The following is a 19112-nucleotide window of genomic DNA, read 5'->3' as shown; positions in this document are numbered from 1 at the left end:
CAGAGAAGGGTTTTCTTACATCTTCTTCTCTCTCTCTAAGAATTTTCTCTCTCTACAAAAAAGCCGCCGATTCGAGTCGATTTCGCGCTCCGGTCGACGCTCGCTGATTGGACGACTCAAAGGAAGCTTGCAGCACGTGGGGAGGAGGATTTTTCTCTGAGTTCTCTGTGAGGTTAGTCCCAGAGAAACTAAATCTCAGTTTTAGAATCAGAAATAGCTCAACTTCTCGCTTGTTTGTGAACTAGCATCGGAATTTGATGCTTTTTGGGTTTCGCTGCTTCCACCTAACTTCGGGGCTGTTTTCAGCAGTGAAGAGGAGTTATCTTGGTTGTAATTTATCAGCGAAAAGTTGTTTTAAGGTTGGACAAAAGTAGTTAGCCATTTATGAAACTAATTCAAAGCTATTTGCACTTTAATCGCGTAACTTGACGCAGTTTGGAATTTGTATCTTCACAGCAGGTTTTTAAGCAAGTTGAACTAAATTAGTGACCGTGGGGACTGGTTTAGAAGGTATTCTAACCTGAGGTAAGCAGGAATTTCAGTTAGACACCTAATTTCACAAGAATTCTGCCATAATAGCTTATATACAAGCATATTGACGCTGTTTTGATATTGTTCGCAGCGAGAGTGTGATCAAGCTTCGGATTGTCTTGAGTTGACTTAGAAGAGCTTTTGGGAGCTTTTGGAGGCTTAATTTGAGGTATTGAACTAGCCCAAACCAGGGAGTTAACCTTTCACCTTGTAGCAATTGAGAATTTTGCCGAAATTGGAATTGTAAGTAATCGGCTCGGTGCGGTTTTGTTACCTTGTTTTCAGCAGGATTGGGATCTTGTTGAGCTGATTATTGGGACATCTTGTGACTGATTTGGGCTTAGTACGAGGTGGGTCGGACCTAACCAGAGCAAGTGAAACTCCCCTATGTTCTATATGTATTATAGAAATGGTCTTATTGTGTGCTTATGTGATTGATCAAGGGTTTGCAATTCGTCATCACAATGTTTAACTTCTTGAAATGAAATCTCTAGGAAGTAGAGGACATTCATGCATAAAGTCTTTATGTTCATGTTGGCTAGTTATATGTTCCTAGAAAGTAGAGAACAATGACATTTTTATGACTTTATTTGGGAACTAGAGAACAATGACATTCTTATGATACTAATGATTCGAAAGTATAGAACATTGACATGCTCTGTGACTATATTGATGTTGCCATGATAGTGGAAAAGTTCCTAATGCCATATGCAATTTAGCATTACTTTCACATGTTTAGTACTCTAGTGGACACTAGCTATGGTCAATATTTGTTATATTGAAGTTCCGATTAAAGGAAACATTACAAGTTAACTAGTGAGAATTACAACATGTCGAGTTATGGACTTTGCTTGCTTGCCATCGTGCTCATTCGCACACGCTTGTTAGGGTCGCTCCCTACAAGCCGGCACTCCGGAGTTGGCCTACGCGACAGTTGCTCGCCCGTGCGGGATTGGGTGCCGAAGTGGATTGCCGTGGGGAGTGTATACTACCACGGGGCCATTAGGCGCGGCGCAAGCTGGACTACCTTGAGTAGGTCCTTATGAATGAAATGAAAGTACTAAATGACACCTGACAGTAATGAATAATTACCAGTTACAGTGTATAGCGGTTAATTACACATTCGGGCTTATGTTCGTGTTTATGTTTATGCTTACTGTAGTAGCTAAGCTTTATTTATTCAGTTATTTCATTACTGTAGAAAGTATCTCGTTGCTTACATGTTCCTTATATATCATGCAACTTACTGCTTTTACTTTCATTCAGTACATCATGAGCCTAGTGGTGTAATTCGCCGAGGCTGGCGGCTTACCCACTGGGAACTATTGTTAATAGTTCTCACGCCCTTTTGGTGGTTGTTTTTACAGAGCCATCTACAGGAGAGGCTAGGGATCGTGGCAAGGGAGTCACGTCTAGCTAGATCTAGCATTGGAGCATGTTAGTGATCACCTTGTTGCTCGGGCTTCAGCCGAGGGTGATGTCCCTGTGTATAGAGAGACTACCAGTGTATATTTGTTTTGAGTAGCCTATGATGTATATGAGTTCTGGATCCAGAGATTATAGTTTTATATTTCTTTAGGATGTGAAATTTTGTGATTGGTTACTCTTTGTTCTGTTGATAATGTTGTAGACTTGTACTTTGCTCTGATATCAGGATAGGATTTTTCTATCTTTTCTTCCTTTGGAATTGTCTTCTTGTAGACGCCTTATATACTGCAGGTGTATGGCGGGTCTGTGCATGTGCCGGTTATGCTTCCGCTGGTAACCGGGCGTGACAGATTATAGTGGTATCAGAGCCTAGGGTTGCGTCTTAGTGGACCTAGTAAACCTTAGGCTGGTTGGACTATAAGGATAGGCTCGTGAGAGACGTGGTCTAGGTGAGGTTGGTGTCAGCGAAAGTGTTTGATTGGGTGACGTGAAACTCCAAATAGTTGGGGTTGATTGAAGTGTTCTATTACTAACTTTGCAGAGGGTCACGTTGGCGGCCGACAACGTGACATCGGAAGTTAGTATATGTTACACTTCCTTACTTTCGCCCGATTAGCTGGGTTGTGTCAGTTTTATTAATCCATGTTTTTTTGTTTGTAGCAGCTTAAAATGCCTACGACTCGTTCTGGGACCGCCGGGGCGGCTGAGGCGGCCGCTGCCGAAGAAGTGGAGACTTCCGTCACCTCGGGATCCAGTGAGGTCCGGGAGTTACAGGATCAGATCGCAGTGTTGACTGAGCTAGTGACACAGCAGGCAGTAGCCGCGCGACAGCAGATGGATGCTGCTTGAAGACAGGAGGACAGGATGAAGAGGTTAGAGGATTTATTATCGCGGCAGACAACCGACAGAGAGATTCCGGACCCTATACCTACAGTACCAGGCGGGGATGCGACAGTGAGAGCATAGTCACCTGTATCAGACACACCCCGAGTAGTTCCGAGGGTAGAGCCCCGACAGAAGACAGTAGTACCACCACCAGTACATGTAGCTGTGACAGGCACAGTATTACCTGAGATGGTAGGGGTTGAGGAGCGAGAGCGGATGATGGAACGACTGAATGAATTCCGTCGTTGCAACCCTCGTATCTTTGACGGGGAGAAAGCCGATCATTGGGTGGTCGAGAAATGGCTGATGCATATGGAGAAGCTATTTTATGATACCTTCGTGGAGGAGCGGTACCGGGTCTGGTTTGCGACACACCATCTGGATGGCGAGGCTTACAGGTGGTGGACAGACATCCGTGAGGATCCTCGTGCTGATTTGTCCGCTATCACATGGAACAGGTTCAAGGAACTATTGTTGACTACCTATTTCCCTCAGAGTGTAAAGAGACAAATGGAAAGGGATTTGAGAAACCTGAGACAGGGGGACAAGACAGTGGCTGAGTATGAGCGAGAGTTCTCCCGATTACTACACTGTGTTCCTTTTGTGGTTAGGGATGATAGGAGTAAGGCCCGTTATATTGGGTGGCGTTCACGACCTACGATTTTTAGATTGGTCCAGGCGTCAACCTTTCTACTTACAGGGAGTAGTGAAACCGGCATTAATATGAGAAGGGGGGCAGAAATTATTGAAGGAACGGTGATGTTGATTTGAGCGCAAGTAAAGGAAAAAGACAGCGGCGGAAGCCAGTTGTCAGCAGCAATCCTTCGGAGAACCGCCGATAGTATTCTGAGAGGCCAGCCGGGCAGTCGAGGGGTCGCGAGGCTCTTCAGCACCTCCGTGGAGCGCTGACCTACACGACAGTCACGTTGTGTCATTCTGTGGTTTGGGCCTCATGTACCCGCCGACATGGTGTCACAACGTAGGGGTAAGTGCTTTCTTCTGGCGGTCAGGAGGGCCATTTCGCTCCCGAGTCCCGAGAGGTCCTTGCCTCCCATTCCATTCAGCACTGTCCTGTATCATCATCTCCGATCAGGGACCCCGACAGCACCCTATCAGTTACAATGACCACCTGGACAGCAGCAGCAGTTCCGAGAGTTTTCGACAGGGTTGTCGAGTGGCCGTATTTTTGCCCGCCCAGACACAGAGAGAATACCAGAAGCAGAGGACTCGTGGCAGGTATCATATGCTTATGATATTTCGTCAACGTGCATTGTATTGATAACTGGGCTTCCATTCTTGTTATTGATCGCGCAATTCGCGAGTTGCATAGCTTTACTTTTAGACCTACTCTTCACCTAGGATGAATGATTCCGGTCCAACCATACCCTAGATATTCGTTAAGTTTGCCCATCGCTGGCCAGGTTCGAGGTAGAGCGACTCGATTAGCCAGTGGAATTTACTACTCTACACAAAACCTGAGAGTTTGATGTCGTATGTGGGTATGACTGGTTGACACAAGTTTATGCCGCACTATTGATTGACGAACAGATACGCTGACCTTTAGCGGAACTGGGTCAACAGAGAGTGTTGTTATAAGGGTGCAGAGTTCATTGGTTTCACTTACAAGAAGTCATTACAGGGCACGACAGATTGTTATTTCGTTAGAAGTTGTGTTCTTTCTTAGCTTTATTTCGTGTGGAGGGTAGAGACTTCCCACATGTGACGAGATCCCGTTGTGCGGATTCGGGGATTGTGTTCCACGTGAGATTTGCCAGGTATTGCCCTGATAGGGAAGTTAGTTTGTGAAAGACTTGCCACTGCGACTATCCCAATCTCAAAATGCACCCTTAGGATGCACCTGTTGAATGAAAGAGCTGAAGCACAGTTACAGGATTTACTGGGTAAGGGTTTCATTCGACCAGTGTTTCACCATGGGGGCAACCGTGTATTTGTTAAGAAAGAGGATGGATCCTCTTCGATGTGTGTGGATTTATCGGAAATTAACAAAAGTCACCAATCAAGACATAAATAACCCGCTACCCCGAGATTGAATGATTGTCTCGATCAGCGTGCAAGGATCGAGGTATACTTCCAAGAATTCGATTGTCAATCTTGGTATCACAGCTTAAGATCAAAGCCCTAAATGTAATCCAAGACACGCCTTCTAAGGACAGTTCGTATGGGCATCATATGAATTCACTGTTATATGCCATTCTGGATTACAAAATGCCCCAGCACTTTTATGGATTATGAACCGTTGTCTTTAAGCCCTTTTTGGACAGGTTTGTGGTCGTGTTTATCAACCGTTATCAATCTTTGATCTATCTTCTCGAAGTAATGAAGCAGCGTGAAAACAACTTGCGTAGTGGTAATGCCAAAGTACTTCGAGAAAAGAAACTGTTTGCAAATTAAAAAATGCCGACTTTTGGCTTCGCGAAGGTATCATTTCTGCGGCCATGTGATTTCAGGAACTAAGAGGATAGCTGCTGGACAAAAGAAGATTAAGCGCGATAAAGATTGTCTAGGCCAACCACGTCACAGCAGATCCGGAGTTTCCTTCGGTTTGGCGGGATCTACCGCGAGATTTTTGAAGCGGTCTCCGCAAAGAATCCTGTCCCTTCACCCCCTCCACTCGACTTACACATAAAGGACGCTACTAGTTTCTTGCGATATGCAAGCTTGTGAACACGAAGCTTTCAAGGCTAAAAGAAGACAGTTGACTATTCCGCCCCGAATTCTAGGCTGCGGTCACTGGGGTGGATTTGTATCTACAGCAAGTGCTCGCTAATGGATTAGGGTGTGTTCTAATGCAGGATGGCAAGTAATTGCTTATGCCTCTCGTCAGTCTAAGGATTATGAAAGAACTACCGCTACTCCCAATAGATCTTGAGTTAGCAGCTGTGGTATTTGCATAATAAGCTCTGTGCGCCACTAACCTCATACGGCGAGCTTTGCTGAGGTGTAACACAGATCATAAAAGCTTTGAAAGTATCTATTTACCCAGATAGGGAGTTAACTTGAGCAACAAGTCGATGGCTGGAATGCCAAGGATTTATATTTGACCACCTCTATCATCCTGGAAAACTAATGTTGAACAGATGCTTATAGTCGAAATCGAACGGAAAAATTGGCTATGTCGATAACTATGCCAACCCCTGTTCGTAAAGAAATGGAGCAGTTAAATTTGGCAAGTGGTAGCTCGATACACTCCCTTGGAGACCTGATGTTGATTGGTGGTTGCAACCTACTCTGCTCGATCCGAAATAAGGAAAAGCAAACTCAAGTATGAATTCCTGCAAAAATGTCGAGCGAAAATCACTGCTGATTATGTTCTGACATTCGAGTGGATGATAGGGATTGTTAAAATTCATGATAGAATGTTTGTGACCAGCAGAATCTCTGGTATTAAAGAGGAGATTTTAAACAGAGCACATCGCGCCGCCGGTATACACTGCATCCTGGGAGTACGAAAATATATAAAATTTAAAGTTAACTTACTGGTGGCCTGAATGAAAAAGGAAGTTGCGAGTCGTTGCTAAATTGCTTAAGCTGTCAACAGGTCAAAGCTGAACATCACTTCCAGCAGGAAAACTTCAGAGTTTACCATACAGTGTGAAATGGGAAGAGGATCACGATGGATTCATTGTGGATTGCCTCGCTCACAAGCGGGTCACGATGCTATCTGGGTAATTGTGGATAGATGACAAAATCCACTCATTTCATTCCAATACATACAAACTTGGTCGAGGGAGAGAACTCGCACAAATGTACCTGATGAAATTTTGCGATTACATGGAATACCTGCTTCAATTGTTTCTGATCGAGACACTCGATTTGTTTCACATTCTGGAGAGTTTACAGGAGGCCTTGGGTACCGATTGGATTTAGTACTGCTTTCCCACGCCAGAGTGATGGGCAATCGAGCGTACCATCCAGACCTTGAGGATATGTGAGGGCCTGTGTGATGAGATTATCAGCATTGGCCACAGTTCCTACGCGATGTTGAATTTGCTTATAACAATAGTTATCAAGCAAGTATCCAAATGGCACCTAGATGAGCCTTATGGTAGAAAGTGCCAGATCACGCTTCATTGAGTGTGGAACGCGTTTGAAAGATAGTCTTGGGTCCAGATGTTACTGGGAGGCTGAAGCTAAAGTTCGACTTGCACGAGAACGTTACTGACAGCTCAAAGTCGACAAAGAGCTACGCGGAATAAACGTTCGGCGAGATTGGAATTCCAAGTAGGAGACCATGTATTCCTAAAAGTTTCACCGACAAAAGAATAAAGAGATTGGCTTCGAGGAAAATTAAGTCCTCTGATTCATTGGACCTTATGAAATATTGGAGCGAATTTGTCCGTAAAATACGAGTAGCATTGCCACCTAGTCTATCTGGAGTGACATATGTATGTTATGTATCAACTCTTCGGAAGTATGTATTTGATCAACTCATATATTGGAAAGTGCCCAGTGGAGCTACAGGAAGACTGATGCTTTGAGGAGCACCTGTGGAGATTCTTGCTCGTGAAGTGAAACGGCTTCGAAACCGTTGAAATACCCTACGTGAGAATACTTGGAGTAACTCACGAATGAACGCAGAAGCCCACTGGGAACGCTAGAAGAGAGTGCAGTTTAGAACGCACTATCCCTACCTTTTTTGGTGGAATCTTAAGGTAAGCATTCAAGTTTCGCCGGACGAAACTCCTTTTTAGAAGGCGGTGAATTAATACACTGAACTTTGCAAATGCGAAGTTTGAGAGATTGATTGCTCTGATCGATGATCTACATGTTTTAAAAGGCTTGGGCAAGTTTTGTACAAGTTAGAGAGCTTGCGATGTGTTAAAGCGAGAAAGTGCAATTGCTCTGGCAAAAAATCTGAGTTTTCTGCTTGGCTGTACCGGTACAGCCATTACCTATGTACCAGTATCAAGACTGGCAGAATCGTTGCAGCAAGGGGCTTTTGGTCATTTCACATTTCAATCCTTAATCTAGTGTGACCCCAGCTCGACCAGGGATGCTTAGTGGAAGTTGCTGGGAGCTCAGGAAGTGTTTCTTACATCTTCTTCTCTCTCTCTCTAAGAATTTTCGTCTCTCTACATAAAAGCCGTCGATCCGAGTCGATTTCGGCGCTCGGTCGACGCTCGCTGATTGGACGACTCAAAAGGAAGCCGCCAGCCGTGGGGAGAGGATTTTTCTCTGAGTTCTCTGTGAGTTAGTCCCAGAGAAACTAAATCTCAGTTTTAGAATCAGAAATAGTTCAACTTCTCGCTTGTTTGTGAACTAGCATCGGAATTGATCTTTTTGGTTTCGCTGCTTCCACCTAACTTCGTGGCTGTTTTTCAGCAGTGAAGAGGAGTTATCTTGTGTTGTAATTATATCAGCGAAAGTGTTTAGTTGACAAAAAGTTAGCCATTTATGAAACTAATTCGAACGTATTTGCATTTAATCGCGTAACTGACGCAGTTTGGATTTGTATCTTCACAGCAGGTTTTTAAGCAAGTTGAACAAATTAGTGACCGTGGGACTGGTTTAGAGATATTCTAATCTGAGTAAGCCAGGAATTTCAGTTAGACACCTAATTTCACAAGAATTTCGCATAATAGCTTATATACAAGCATATTGACGCTGGTTTGATACTGTTCGAGCGAAGAGTGTGATCAAGCTTCGATTGTCTTGAGTTGACTTAGAAGAGCTTTTGGGAGTTTTGGAGGCTTAATTTGAGATATGAACTACCCAAACAGGAGTTAACCTTTCACCTTGTAGTAATTGAGAATTTTGCCGAAATTGGAATTGTAAGTAATCGGCTGCGGTCTTTTGTTACTTATTTTCAGCAGGATTGGGATATTGTTGAGCTGATTATTGGGACATCACTGTGACTGATTTGGGATTAGTACGAGGTGGTCGGACTAAACCAGAGCAACGTGAAACTCCCCTATTTCTATATGTATTCATAGAGAATGGTCTTATTGTGTGCTTATGTGATTGATCAAGGGTTTGAATTCTCATCACAAGTTTAACTTCTTGAAATGAAATCTCTAGGAAGTAGAGAGACATTCCATGCTAAAAGTCTTTATTGTCATGTTGGCTAGTTATATGTTCCTAGAAGTAGAGAACAATGACATTTTTATGACTTTATTTGGAACTAGAGAACAATGACATTCTTATGGATACTAATGATCGAAAGTAAGAACATATGACATGCTCTGTGACTATATTGATGTTGCCATGATAGTGGAAAAGTTCCTAATGCATATGCAATTTAGCATTACTTTCACATGTTTAGTACTCTAGTGGAACTAGCTATGGTCAATATTTGTTATATTGAAGTTCCGATTAAAGGAAATCATTACAAGTTAACTAGTGAGAATTACAAACATGTCGAGGTTATGGACTTGCTTGTTGCCATCGTGCTCCTTCGCACACGCTGTATGAGGGTCGCTCTACAAGCTGGCACTCCGAGTTGGCCTACGCGACAGTTGCTCGCCCGTGCGGGGTGGGTGCGGAGTGGATTGCCTGGGGAGTGTATACTACCACGGGCCATTAGCGCCGCGCAAGCTGGACTACCTTGAGTAGGTCCTCATAATAAAGAAAGTATAAATGACACCTGACAGTAATGAATAATTACCAGTTACAGTGTATAGCGTTAATTCACATTCGGCTAGTTTCGTTTTTATTTTATGCTTACTGTAGTAGCTAAGCTTTATTTATTCAGTTATTTCATTACTGTAGAGAAGTATCTCGTTGCTTACATGTTCCTTATAATCATGCAACTTACTGCTTTTTACTTTCATTCATAATCATAGAGCCTAGTGGTGTAATTCGCGAGGCTGGCGGCTTAACCCACATGGGAACTATGTTTAATAGTTCTCACGCCTTTGTGTGTGTCTGTTTACAGAGCCCGCTTCAGGAGACAGGGACCCGTGGCAAGGGAGTCACGTCTAGCTAGATCTAGCATTGGAGCATGTTAGTGATCACCTTGTTGCTCGGGCTTCAGCCGAGGGTGATGTCCCTGTGTATAGAGAGACTACCAGTGTATATTTGTTTTGAGTAGCCTATGATATATATGAGTTCTGGATCCAGAGATTATAGTTTTATATTTCTTTATGATGTGAAATTTTGTGATTGGTTACTCTTTGTTCTGTTGATAATGTTGTAGACTTGTACTTTGCTCTGATATCAGGATAGGATTTTTCTATCTTTTCTTCCTTTGGAATTGTCTTCTTGTAGACGCCTTATATACTGCAGGTGTATGGCGGGTCTGTGCATGTGCCGGTTATGCTTCCGCTGGTAATCGGGCGTGACAATTATAGAGTGATATGTTGTATGATAGCAATAGAGAACGTGTGGGTGAAGTATAAGTTGATCTCCCTTCTATTGCCTAAATTGGATTTGAAACAATGAATACTTTAAGTATCACATTCTCAGAACAGAATTGAGTGGAAATCGAGTTAGAGTACATGAGGAAAATCTCTCAATAACGAAATGGTTATGATTTCTTTTATGATTGGTATAAAGAAAAATAGTAAAGCTGCAGAGGCAACATTAATGGAAGTTGTATGAATTTAAGTATTGACATGGGACAGCATCCATTAATGTGAAATTGGGATTATCGCTTAGTAGTAGAATGAAATATGGCACTAAGACATTGTGATACAATGCGGAATAGTAAATCTGGAATCCACCTTTAGTAGATTGATGGAAAAGAGAATCAATTTTAATTTGTTATTGAAGGGGTACAACCAGGGATGACTAGTTCATTAGTAAGCTAGTTATAATTGTGGAATAGGTATATGGGAGATTCTTTCCTTATCTGGAGTAGCAGTGCGCCAAGAGTACAATTTCTGAAAAGTTGTAACTAGTGGATGATGCAAATTAATCATGGGTATATGATCATCTTGGAAAGCCTAAGATGTACCTCAGAGGTAACCTATGAAGCCTGTTAAGGAATGATTACACTTTAGTTAGATAAACATGACGGAATAAGTCGGGCTTCAGCCTCCACCTATGTGAGAAAATAAGAAATGAATTTCATTTATAAAGGCAATTTATAAAGGCAATAGATCTTGTGAAGAGTGGAGGGACTGATTGAGCAAATTATAGTAAAAGATGACTTCCATCTCGGCATAGAATTGCCCAATCCCTTAAAGACTTTTGACTTTTAGGAATAAGCTGATAATTGAGAATTCCATTGTTCTTTATCAATATCAGATAATTCTTTGGCACTCGAGACATGTACCAAGTGTAACTACAAGAATGGTACCATTGGAATTCTTCTTATCAAATGAATGATAAGTATCATGGGAACCCCCCCTTCATATGAGCATGATGAGAAGAGTTGGGTTTTATCCTCGAATCATTGGAAAAGCTGAAATGGAACTTCATCCATTAAAATCATGGATTTCATGGATGAAAGAAGAACTTTTTATTGTGAGAATGTGATACGAACTCATGAACAAAGATGGAAGGTATTTCCCGTTCTTTTTAGCTGATAGTGAATGAGGATCCCGTTCTAGTTTCGCGGACGAAACCTCCTTTTAGGAGGGGTGAATGTAATACCCTGAACTTCGGCAAACTGCAAATCTGAGGGTTGGAATAGTGATTGGAACTCTTACATAACTTTTGAAGGACTGGTGAGAGGCTTCAGCACATTACTGGAGCAAGCAGATAACTGGAAATGGAAAAGTGCATTGCAAATGTATTATTCTATTGTGATGCTCTAAATTTGGTTAATTACGAAGTTTGAATGTGGGGAATGATAAATGGAACTACCCTACATCTTCTAAAGGGCTTAGACAAGGTTTTGGACAAGTTAGAGAAGTGATTGAACGGTCGGAAGCAAGAAAGTGCATTTCTGGCGAAATTCTGCATTGTGTACCGGTACAGCCATCATCGTGTACCGGTACACAATGGCAGATACGTGGCAGTAAGGCTATTTCGGTAATTTCACATCTTATACTTATCTTATCTCCCCCAGCACGACTCCTGGAGCTCTATGGATGATGCTAGAGACCAGACGAGTGTTCTTGCACCTCCCTCATTTTCTCTCTCTAGAAATTCTCTCTTTGAGTAGGAATCACCGATTTGCGCCTTTTTTTGGCCGTTCTTTGCGCTAGCTGGTTTGCGGACTTTAGAGCGGCTGCGAGACGGTGGAAAGGACTCGCAGGGGAGGTATTTTTGCAACTCCAACTCACAGGGAAGCTGAGTTGAAGTCTAGTGAGGTAGACAAACTAGTTTCTCTCTCTAGTTTGAGATTAGTTATAGTTTTTTTTTATGTTGATTCTTGATTCTTGCTACCAGCTAGTTTGAGATGGTTTAAAGCAGCAATTGAGGAGTGGTTTTGCTGTAATTCTTCACCCCAAAATCAGACTTAAAGCCTTAGAGGTAATTAATGAGCTTTTTCTTTATTTCGATGATGAAAATGATGATATTGGCAAAGTAGTGATCTAGTGTTGGGATGTTTATTTACAGCAGGTTTTTAAATTAATTTGAGTTGAATTTGTGACCTTAGGGGCTGGTTTAGAAGGTGTTTCAACCTGGGGTAAGATGAAATTTCAGTTAGAAATCGGATTAAGTGAGATTCCGATTATTCAATCTAGTAGATAAGTGTTTTGATGCTGTTTTGGCAATTGTTCGCAGCGAGGTTGCGATTGACCTTCGGATTATCTACGGCTAATATGTGAGAGCTTTTGGGGGCTAAACTTGAGGTATTAAACTGAACAAAAACAGGAAATTAAGTTACAATTTAGTACAATTGAGGAATTTGCCGAAATTAGACTTTTAGTAATAGTTTCAATGCCGTTTTGAGACTTAATTTTCAGCAGGATTGAAATGCCGTTGAGCTGAATTTCAGGACACATTTGAGCTGGTTTAACCTGAGCATTGGGAGCCTTTACCTGAAGAGAAGTGTAAACCTAAGTAGCTTGAATACCCGAATCGCTTATCAGCGTGAACTCGACAAGAGGCGTCGTATATCGGTGGGTCGGACTTTCCCGAAATGGGTGAATTCCCTCTATGTTATCTTGGACATTTGGAGTCGGAATTATTGCATATTCTTGTGCATATAGCTTAATTGAATGAATTGGGCATGCTTAATTATGCATTTCATATTGGATCTAATGGAAACTCCTATGTAGTTGGAAAAGTATTATTCGGTTCTATTAGACAACAAGAGAGTGACTACTTGAAATGAAATTATGCAAGCATGTAGTATACATGGACTAGTAGTCTATCTTACATAGGAAGCTATGATATAATTACATAGAAACCTATAAGAATATCTTAGATGGTGTTTATATGCGTGTGCTCCCTTGCTGGTACTGTTTTTCCATTCATGATGTTAACACTAGTATAACCTTCGAATTTGAATATGATCTAGTTAAAGATCCGAAATTGAGCCTACATTGAATACCTCGAAGGACTTGTATATGAATCTGGTAAGAAGTATTTCATAGAATGTTGTCTCTATTTATTCTAAACTATTGCTTCTACTTCATTTGAACCAAACTCGTTTAATTTCATGTTATGGTGTCGATCTAGTTAAATAACTAGAAATTGGCATTGGCATCATAATATAACTCGAAGGTTATTCTTTTAAAAGTATCAAATGGAATACGGGACTTTACTTGTATAATCGAGTAGAAGTGTTTGTTTATTCCTATTTACAAAGTAGAAAAGAATGATGTTGAACTATAGATTATGTGCCATGAGTCATTGAACATAACTGTAGTAAACCACTTTCCTTATATGTAAGGAGTAGTGAGAGGACTATGAGTGAGTGTCCAGGTGCAGTCTGATAGAATTACTTGTATGATGTAAAGTTTAAATCTATCAAGTTATACTAGCTATTAGTGGATGTATGTCAACAAGTTATTGATGGTGACTTATGATTGGGTACTACAGTGTCGACCTTGGGTCGAGATTCCATGTCAGAGATATGATGCCGTTGGAATATTTGTACCCTGGATTACAGCTTGCATGCCATTACGCTCTTTCGCACACGCTTGCGGGGGTCGCGCCCCCCAAGCCCAACACTCCGGAGTGGCTTAGCGACAGATGCTCGCCTATGTACGAAGTGAGCGCCGAAGTGGATTGCCGTGGGGTGTGTACACTACCACGGGGCCATGAGGCACGGCGCGGCTATGACTTTACCTTGTGTAAGTCAATTGTGGATTCGGTTATGAAAGTCGCCTTAACCTTAAATGGATATAGTAGCAAGAATACGTTATGTCATTGGTCAAGTGAACTTAGTGATGAACAAGCGAGAAAGTTGACATCTTGATTAGTTTGTGACTTAGTGACAGTGTGTTACACTCTTACTAGTGTAGGAATAATTACATAATATCATCAGTTATTTCAGGGATAATGAATTATCTTGCATACCACTTGACGTATGACTAGTTAAACTGTTAATTAACATGAATGATAGAACTTATCATGCTAAACTGATACCTACAACTTGTGGTTATTTATGAATTTCGAGTAAGTAATATGATTGATTTATTTTAATACCTGCTACATTTGCTTGCTTATTTATTACCGGTTACTCATGTCACAGTTGACCTAGTGGTGTACTTCGCCACTCTCGGCGGCTTACCCACTGGAAACTATTGTTTAATAGTTCTCACACGCTCTATGTTGTTGTTTTTACAGATCCTTCCATAGCGGGAAAGGAAAGGGTTCCTGGCGAGAGGTCCGCGGCTAGCTAGAGCCGTTTTGACGTTATGTAGCTTGTAGCTTATTCCCGTGATGTATATTAAAATTATGTAAAATTTTACTTTGTTCTTATCTATTGTAATAAGGTTTTGGGTTGTATAAGTTAGACTTTTAAGTTTTTCTCTGATTACCTTGTTTGAATCGAATGTTTTTTTTTTTTTTTTTTTTTTTTTTTTTTTTTTTTTNAAGGTTATGTGTTGTATAAGTTTATGGATTTTTAAGTTTTGCTCTGATTACCTGGTTATGATGTTATTTTTTTACTATAGTGATTGTAGATGCCTGGTGTATACTTGAGTTGTGGTGTACACGGCGGGTCTGTGCACGCGTCTGGTGAGCTTCCGCTGAAATCCAGGGCGTGACAGAGGGAGTTTAGAACATCATATATTTGATAGTTAAACTTGTCGTAGAAGCATAAGTATCATATAAACATGTTTAATTGCTTGCTTTTCGTATTGCTAAATTATTTTTTTCCCTTATAGCATGCCTATGTTAGCCTAGTGGAGTACTTTCGCTGAGGTCGGCGACTTGCCCACTGGGAACAATTTTTAATAGTTCTCACGCCCTCTATTTTGTTGTTGTTTTAGAGCCATTCGCATCGGGAGTGGCTAGGGATCGTGGCAAGGGGTTAGCGACTAGCTAGAGCCCCTACGGAGTATTTTAGAGGGACCAGACATCTTCTTTCATTTTTGTACTTGGTGAAAAGATATATTATGTATTTTGGATTAGCGATTATTGTTAGACTTTTGGATTTAGTTGAATATACTTTGTATCTTTTGTAGATCTCTCGTGATAGAACTTTAGTGATTTTATTATACTCGCTCTGATAGCCCTGTTAGGACTTCTATGTTTATTTCTTATTTTAGTAGACACCTCGTGTGCATAGTGTTTGTTGGTGTACACGGCGGGTCTGTGCACTTGCCGGCGGGCTTCCGCTGGGCCCGTGGCATGACAACAGCTTTAGTATGTATATAGTGTCATATTCCCGAAGTTGCAGTTGTACCTCGCCCCACATCGAGAGCGACCAAACAAATTAATGAAGATAAATAATAATAGAGACAGAAAGTTGGCGCCCACGAAGGAGGAAATAGTGAACAACAATGGCAAAACTAGGAGGTAATAGGGGGAAGAAATGATAGGTAAAATGAAGTGAAGTACCCAAGGAGAGTCAAAAAGCATCTATGAAGGCGTAGATGTATGTTACATAGCAATTAATGCAAAGGCACTGTGGGACTCACTTTCCCTGCAAGATGCAAAGATCATGCGAACCCGCTCAGGATTTGTAGTTTATAAGTTATATAGATGATATTCGAACTCAATAATTCACAATAAGAAGATCTACTATAACAACCCTAATGTACAGCATTGTTTCTAAAATTGGGTCGAAGAGCGACCCTAAAATGTTACTAGTCAAGAGTCACTGGTTCAACCAACAGATCGATCAACCACTGATTGAATCAGTGACGTGAGCATGATATCATAAATATTAATTATTATTCTATATTTTGTTATACAAAATATATATTATTATTCTTGTATCATACTTAATCATAACATACTGATTTTTAAATTAAATTTGGTAGCATAAGTTTTCAAGTTTCACTTTTTATAAAACTAATCTATGCTAATCGAAAATAAAAACAGCTAAATTAATATTATGTCGTTGGATTTTAATATGACTTGATCAACAAAGTTGGACCTTTTTTATTAAAATCGAACCTATTCACCTGCTAGATCATTGAACTGCCAATCCAAATGGTTCAAAATGATTTTTCAACCTACCCTATTCAAAGGGTTGAATCAAACCGCTTTATGAACTGGGTCACATTCGAATTTGTCAAATAGACCGGTTTGACCAATTCTTAAACCATTCATATATAATAGGAATACTACTAATCAGTTTTACGCAAGTTATTTATTTACTTATTTATTTTTGCTACAGGCCAATTTGCATAAAAAGAATCCACTAATTTTGCGTTTTGGCAAAAATAGGCCACTTTTTTGAATTTTGCATATTTAGCTCAAATTTTTAGTAAATTGACTAAAATACCGCTATTCTCTTTCTCTCTTTTTTTTTTTCCCTTGTTCTTTTTTCTTCTCTTTGTTCGTCTCCCTTATCCTCGCCATTTCTTTCTCCTTATGTTTCCTCTCCCTTCTCCTCTTTCTCCACCACCCCTACATCGATGCTACACTTCTCTCTCTTGCCTCGCCCATAACTTCACCGATGCTTGCTTGAATATGGCATAGATTGTAGAGGTGAGGTTGCGACGAAGGGCATAGCCATGGACGTTGACGGCTTGGAGGGTGTCATAGGATTTGAGGACGACGGGGAGAGAGTGCTTTTGGGGCGAGAGCAACTTTTGCTGCTGTGGCCAAGGGAGGGGGCATCATAGCGATACAGTAAAAAATTGTAGATGGTGAAAGAAAAAGAAGAAGAAAGAATAAAAAATAAAAAAAAATAATTTTCTTCTTTTGGAACGGCCATTATATATCGTAGCCTATATATCGTAGCCTCTAAAGAGAATGCCAAGAACCGTTTGAGGCTAAGATGCACCATTTAAAAGTATTTAAAATTAAATTGCATGATATAAAATAGAAATATTTTTTGAGACTTAAGTGGCACCATTTAAAACTATTTGAGAGCACCAATTAAAATTATTTGAGACGAAGTTGCAATTTTCGCAAATAATGCAACTTAAGTGTCACGCCCCGGGACCCAGCGGAAGCCCGCCCGGCACGTGTACAGACCCGCCATATGTCTAAAACATACAAGGCGTCTAAAATAAAACGATGAAATAGCAGCAGAACAAGAAGTCTATAGATATCATAGCAATGTACAAATAAGTTCTAACAACAAAGGAGTAAACATAAAACTGAAAATCCAAAGTAAAGACATAAGGTAATACTATAGAATCCCATAACAAGTACTAAACTGAATACAAAGGTGGTCTCCCTATACATGGTACTCAAATCTCTCTCTCTCTCTCTCTCTCAACTATAACCACCTAAGCCCAAAGTAGCTATCTCGATCTAGCTAGGCGACACCCTTGCCGCGATCCCGTGCCTCCGCCGGTGCCGAAGGCTCTGAAATAAAACCACAAAACAGGGGGCGTGAGAACTATTAAATAATAGTTTCCAGTGGACAATTACTGACTTCAGTGAAAAACACCACTAGGCCCAAAAACTACAAAAGAGGGTCAGTACGGGTATAAGTAAAAGCGATGTAAAGAATAGATAAATAACCATGAATACTACTCAACCATGATGTCTCTACTTAGCAGGATTTGCATAAGTAATAAAGCAACTACTACAAATATGTACATGAGAGTGATCAACATGTAAATGCATGAGTATGCCACCAACCCAATGTCCACAATTTAAATAGTAATGATGTCATTGTTTACTATTCTAGTCAATGTCCACAAGTCACTTTAACTGTTTAAAGTTCACATCTAATAAGACCCACCCGCAGGCTGTCTGGCATGAATACCCACCCGAAGGCTGTCTGGCCTGTACCGTGCCTAATGGCCCCGTGGTAGTCAACATCCCCACTCTAGGAATGAGCCTCCCCCACGGCAATCCACTTCGGCGCCCAATCCCGCATGGCGGATATGTATCGTGATGGCCAACTCCGGAGTGCTGGCTTGTAGGGAGCGACCCTCACAAGCATGTGCGAATGAGCACAAAGGCAGGCATGCGTATCAGTCTGTCTCAAGTATCATGTCCTCATGTCTAAAACATGGAATATGTATCGAATATCACAAAGGCCTATCACTATGTCATCATTTCTCTAACATGGAATATAGTATATGTCCAATGGCCTATCACAATGTCTCTGCGTTGCATTTTCATAGCTTACTAGTTTCAAGTGCCCCTTTATGACACTATTGTTCAATAAGTCCAAGCATGGTAATCATGTTCATGAATGCATAAATTTAACCATTTCTAGTATAAGAGACATGTTCTCAACTTGCAAGGGTGAACACCTTTCACATGCATGCAGTCTACACATATAACTCTACTATATAGAGTGAAATTTTTATTGTACATAATGCATGCATTTTAAGTGCTCTAAAATTCACATAAATCATATTTAGCATGGATTTGCATTCGAAAAGACTTTACGACAAGTATAGAAAACCTAGGGGCCATTTGCCCCATTTTCAAGAAGCCAAACCCACCACAACTCTCGCGATCCTTTGTTTGCTTCAACGAAGGTGTCCACAAGCCTCCTAGCACTCTAAAGATGTAGGAACAAAGATCAAACGAACTTTACGAACAACCATAAGGTTGATCATTAACCACCTCAAGACTAGGGCTAGAAACTCACCTCAAGTGAAGGAATCCTCTCTTAAACTCCAAATGAGAGTTAGAGCCCTTCCAAACCAACCTACACAAAGGTTCTAAACCCATCAATTGGGTCCCAAAGTCCTCAAATCAAAAATCTCCAAAATAAACCCTAAAATCCAAACCTAGGGTTTCATCTAGTCAAAAGCTCCAAAACTAGGATCTAGAGGAAAGAAAGTAGCCACATACCTCTAGAAAGCTCCAAACCAAGT

General features: G+C 41.0%; 2 long non-coding RNA genes across 5 annotated transcripts; both read left to right on the top strand.

Annotated features, from left to right (window-relative positions):
* Window positions 1-9755, top strand: LOC109717692. Of its 2 annotated transcripts, none has more exons than XR_002218256.1 (5): window positions 1-172; window positions 457-525; window positions 623-700; window positions 820-881; window positions 9740-9755. It is a non-coding gene; the product is annotated as an uncharacterized LOC109717692 (long non-coding RNA). The 2 variants fall into 2 exon arrangements; XR_002218257.1 differs by having other exon boundaries at window positions 817-881.
* LOC109717756 lies at window positions 11852-14692 on the top strand. 3 transcript variants are annotated; one of them, XR_002218298.1, is made up of 6 exons: window positions 11852-12062; window positions 12142-12225; window positions 12353-12382; window positions 12481-12548; window positions 12695-12818; window positions 14494-14692. It is a non-coding gene; the product is annotated as an uncharacterized LOC109717756 (long non-coding RNA). The 3 variants fall into 3 exon arrangements; XR_002218296.1 differs by having other exon boundaries at window positions 12316-12382; XR_002218297.1 differs by having other exon boundaries at window positions 12316-12382; window positions 12663-12818.

This window comes from Ananas comosus, linkage group 11 (assembly GCF_001540865.1).
Source record: "Ananas comosus cultivar F153 linkage group 11, ASM154086v1, whole genome shotgun sequence".
Taxonomy (NCBI): Eukaryota; Viridiplantae; Streptophyta; class Magnoliopsida; order Poales; family Bromeliaceae; genus Ananas; species Ananas comosus.
Note: the sequence above shows the minus strand (reverse complement) of the source record. Positions and strands in the feature narration are given on the sequence as shown.